A 5,545-nucleotide genomic window follows, 5' to 3' on the forward strand; every position below is an offset into this window, starting at 1 on the left:
TATCATCATGCATGTAGTGACGACAAACAATGTGACTATAATGATATTTAACTTTTTGATAGCAACTTTTGCACAAATCAATCCAAAGATTGTCAATATCAATTTGTTCAATGTACCCAAGTATTCGAAAATATGAGACCTACAAAATATTTAGAAAAACATAAATTAATCTCTCTTTATAAACGAATATATATACATATCGTTTAACTTTCATTACTTGGGATGATAACAATTCTTACCTTTGGTATATGGGTAAAATAACGTATTCGAATTCTTTTGGCATTTGATATTATCAATGACTATGAAATTGAGAATCCATTTTTTCGATTTCAAGATACCAACTTTTGTGATATAGGATTCATAGCATGCCTAGATAGACATCAATATATATATATATATATATATATATATATATATATATAATTGTGAGAATTATATTGTCATATGCAATTGGTTAATATTATACAATCATAACATACCACACTTGAATATGATTTGTATAACAAAATGAATGATTAGTATATAACTTGTTGTATTTGCATGTAGCAAGACATGGACCTAGAAGTTGAGAAAAAATAATTTATCAATATCAATATTTGTATATGCATCTTTATATTATAAAAGTCAATGAAAAATAATCTTACCATAATAATTTTTAATTGTTAATCTAGTGGCAAATAAAATATTATCATTTTCTAGAGTATGATATAATTGCATGCCATCAGTTGTTGCAAACACGTCCCATAGATTTAGTCTTACTAATGTGAAATTGGTTTTACAATTTAAAAAAAAAAGGTTAAAATTAGGAAAAATAATATCATTCATAGAGTATTTCAAATTTGGTAAAGACACAGAAATATGTTATGGTATCATACCTTATATCAAGTAGTAGAATATCTCTTTTGTAATTATCACGATTTGCAATACCTTGACATTCAGTTACACTAACAACCAAGCAAATCACATCTGTATATATTAGCATTGACATATTTATTATTTTGATAATTTAAATTTTTTCCATTAGTAATAAACTATGTAAGTATTATTTTGATAGTTTAAATTTTTCTATTAGTAATAAACTATGTAAGTATGTAACCTAGATAAGTATTATTTAGTAAAAGTAACGTACCTATTAATTGAACATCTTGATGAACAAATTGGCCAATGTCTAATAATTTCTTAATGAAATGACACTGAAGTGGTATATTATCATTATGATTAAGTATGTGCACAATTGTTGTATCATCAGTAAAGAAATCTTATAATGATGTGGTACCCTCACAAGAATTTCTCATCAGCCAATGTAATATGAACTTCTCTAAAATAATATATTTTTCTTTCAATTAAATGTTCTTTAAAGTAATCATATTCCTCATAGCATACAGTTCCTTCCATGGTATCACCCTTTGAAAAAATGTAATAATTACACATTTTTAACATAATATAAAATAAAAAATTTAACAATTATCTTATGATAAGAGTTGTAAATACATGTCTATCAACAAAAATCATTCTGAATGTCATATTTCCTCTAGGACGATTAGTCCCAAATAACAACCTGACTAACTAAGTTTTAACATTCCAATTACTTGCATATAGATGTGTAGACACCCCATTTTTGACCGACCTTAAGACTTAGACGTCATCGATTGAGCGCTCGATGATGGTGCATGTTGTGCTCATTCTAAGGTTTCGAAATTTCAATTGAGAGCCTGACCCCCGGACCTCGGGACCCTTTTGTGCTTTGCCTCGGTTTGCGAATCAGGTCTTGTTTTCTCTTCTCGAAGGGAGGGAGAGGTCTCATAGACCATCTCTCAGTGGCCATAGGCTACTTTTCGTGGTCGTAGGCCACTTTTTCCATTTGGAGACCAGTTTCCAGTTTTCAGAGCCGTCGGCCGTGCACCTCGGTTCGGGACCGCTTAAGTTTCTCTGTTTGGCACGGTTTTTGGCACACACCTTGCTTCCTCTCTCTGGAGCGACATTGTGGCCCGGGAGACCACCTTTGTGGTCACACGCCACTTTCGATGCTTAATAGTCTGTTTTCGGGGCACCCGACTGCTTGTTTTGACCCCGAACCCTCGTTTTGCATCTGTCTTGGTTCATTTTTGGCATGGACCTTGTTTTCATTGTTTGGAGGTGGTACAAGGGTAGGAGACCACCATTTCTCCTTGGAGACCACTTTTCTCCCACCAGCCGATTTTTTTGTCAGGAAGCTGGTCTCCTTGGTCTTTGAGCCACATTTACTGGTCTTCCACCATACCACTAGTTTGCATTCAATGTGGAGACCATCAAATGGGGCTGCCAACCACCTTTCATTGGGTTGAACCTTTTGAATTGGTCGGCCGACCAGGGGAAATGGTCGGCCGACCACCTGAACTGGTCGGCCTGCCTCCCCCAGTTTTGTCTCTGTGAGTTGTTGCCAACTGTGCCAGCTGGAAGGCACAGACTGGATCCTCCATGTATAGAGGATCTTCAACCTTGGTTTTTAGCTTCTTTGAGAAGCTTTGGTCCCTTTTGGCTATAAAAGAGGGCCTCCCCCTCATTTGTGAGGGTTCAGAAATTGGTTAAAGGCATACAATACATCTCCCTCTATATCTCTCTTTTTTGGCTCAAAAAGTGTTTTGTTCTTGCACCTTTGCACACCACCTCATAGCATAACCCTTCCACCATTGCTTGGAGCTTCTTGGAGGCCATTTTTAGAGGTTAAGGAGTTGGGTTTTGGGTCCAGAAGTTGCTGTCTTGCTGAGCTTCAAGGATAACACACTTTTTCCCTCTTTTAAGCTTTATTTTGATCCATCTCTTAGCCTTATTTGCATGCATATTTGAGCTTTGTTTTCAACTAAAAAATGTCTTTTTTTGAGGTCCTTTTGATGTTTGTTTAAGGTCATTTTTTTGTTGGGGGTCATCTACTCCCTTCCATGCTTCATTTTGCCTTGTTTTGAGCCATGCCCTAAGGCCTTTGTGTTGACCTTTGCTTGGCCTTTTAACCACTGAAATCTAGCATATTTTCAGTGGTTAACATGTTTTTTTGAGAGCCAAAATCAGAGAGGGGTGACCCCCTCCCTTCTTGTCTTGTTCACTAGCATTTTTGGCCTTACAAAGGAGCCTTCATTTGCACACCTCCAAGCCTTGTTTCAGGCCCTTTTCAGTGACTTTTAGGGCCTGCCTAGGCTCTGTCTAGAGTTGGTTTTGTCACCTTGGGTGTGTCTCTTGCATGTGTAGAATAACCCCTCTTATAGCTTGTCAAAGGAGCATGACATTCTTGCATGCATTGATCATGTTTCAGCGGATTTTTGGGATTTATTTGGCATTTCATGTCTCTCACTTTTGCTGGTTTAGTGGACTCTTGAATGCTTCATATGCTTGTAGTGTAATCCATGTTCACTAGCTCACATTGCATGTTGTTTTGGCCATTGATTCTAGCATATTTTGGCCATGTTCTAAACTGATTTTATTCATGATTTGGGCTGCCTTAGCTTTGTTTTGAGGTCCCATGGTCAAATGATGCTTTCCATGCATGCTTGTAGTGTAATACCCTTGCCTAATTTTGAGTTTTGAAGCCTCTTGCATGCTTAACTTGAGTTGTTTTCATGTTTTGGCATCATTGAACATATTATTTCAGAGCTTATACTTGTGCCATATTCCCATGTTTTCCACTCTTTAAATGCGTTTGAGAGTTGTGATTGTATGACTTATTTTTGGGCTATTGCATGAGCTTCATTTTTGTGCATTGCAAGCCATCATTTTAGTCCATTTTCCACTGTTTTGGGTCTGCATAGAGACTGTTTGGGGTTGGTTTGGTCATTTGGGCATCGTTTTGCATACCCCTAGTGAAATGCACTTCACTAGTTTCGGTAATTGTGTCATCCAACATGCATCGAGTGAGTTGTTTGCATGATTTGGGACCATCTTGTATGTCATTTCAGAGCTGGAACGTGTGTCATTGTATGCCATATTTCATCCTTGTCATGCTTTGGTAGAGTTGCACTTTGTTCCTTAGGTTTGGTCCCTGGCATTTGTGCATGTTTGCATATACCTTGTTGCCTCATTTTCATCATATTGGCCACTAATTTGGGTGCGGCTGATGTCCATCCATCTTGGTTTAAGTCCATCTTGCATTGTGTATGCCATATAATTCATGTTATCGCATGTTCGATCATTGCATTGCGTATGCTTCATTCATAACATTGCATATGTTAGTGCATTATGTATGCATGCCATATAATCCACGTGCATTGAGTATGTCCTTGATTAGTCCATAGCATTGTGTATGCTAGTTGTAGGCTTGCATGTCATCCTTTGCATGTTTGCATCACTTAGTCGCATTACATTTAGGGTTGCATACTAGAGTTGCATTTGTACATGCCATGCCATTCTACTTGTTGCATTGTGTTTGGAATAGGAGTTAGTCCAAACACGGGAAACGAGGAATGTTTCATACTCCAAGTGATGAAACGTGCCTCGATTCCCGGTCGCCGACACTCTTGACCATCCATGATGGAGTTGTTGGTTTTAGTTGCTTATATGTGCATTCATATCCCATTGAGTAATGCAATTCGACTCCTCGGCCACATGCATCGAGATGCGTGATTGGTGGCCCGAGGATCGAGGACTACATTTCCTAGAGCTTATACAATGACGTGGAGAATGGTCGGGCACACATATGTTGAAAATACTTTGCATTCTCTCTCTCTCTCTTGCCTTTGTTGCAGAAAAAGCAGAAACCAGGAGAATGAATTGGTCGGCCGACCAGGTTTCCTGGCAGGCCGACCGCCTTTTCTGGTCTTCACCACCAAGGGTGGTCAGCTGGTGGTCTCCCTTGCCCATAGCTGGTCGGCAGCCTTTCCACAACTTCCATGGGTGGAGTTTCATCTCTCTAGAGCCTCGTGCAACTTTCTGAAATCAATTGCAAACAAAGGCGAGTTAAGACATCGAGATGGATTTCCCGACAAGGCGACTCGAGCATGCATGCATCCTTATCATTCGGAACCGAGCTGAAGCAGTCCATTTCATGTAGCTTGCATGCTAATTTATTTGCTAGTTTAGTTAATTTTTTAATTAGCTAGTGTTGTGTAATAATTAGTTAATTCGATTTTGTATTATTTATTCGGACCCTCCGAGAGAGGGCAATTTTGTAATAAGTGTGCGTGTGTGTGCTACATGTCTTCCAACTCCACGTCTTTCTCCCTTTTATTTACCAGCTTATGATGGTTAGTTTTAGGGCATGTTTCAATTAGCATCTATATGTTCGCATGATTACATTCATTCATCTGTATTGCATGCACCGGGCTTGGCGTATCATGCTAACTGCATTGTATTTCAATTCCAAGTTGAATACATGTATCGATTGTTGCATCTCATATGCCATCTTAGAATAGCCGAGCCTATTGTAGTTGCATTTTTGCATGTGTTGCATTGGGCATTCTTAGCATTGTTAGGATTCATGCACGATTTCTAATTAGCTTCTTTCTTTGACTTGGAGTACTCAGTAAGTGTTTATGCTTTAGCATCCTTGCATGTGTGTGAATGACTGCCATGATAGAAT

The sequence above is a fragment of the Camellia sinensis genome, chromosome 1 (assembly GCF_055761805.1).
Source record: "Camellia sinensis isolate YWXY chromosome 1, ASM5576180v1, whole genome shotgun sequence".
Lineage (NCBI taxonomy): Eukaryota > Viridiplantae > Streptophyta > Magnoliopsida > Ericales > Theaceae > Camellia > Camellia sinensis.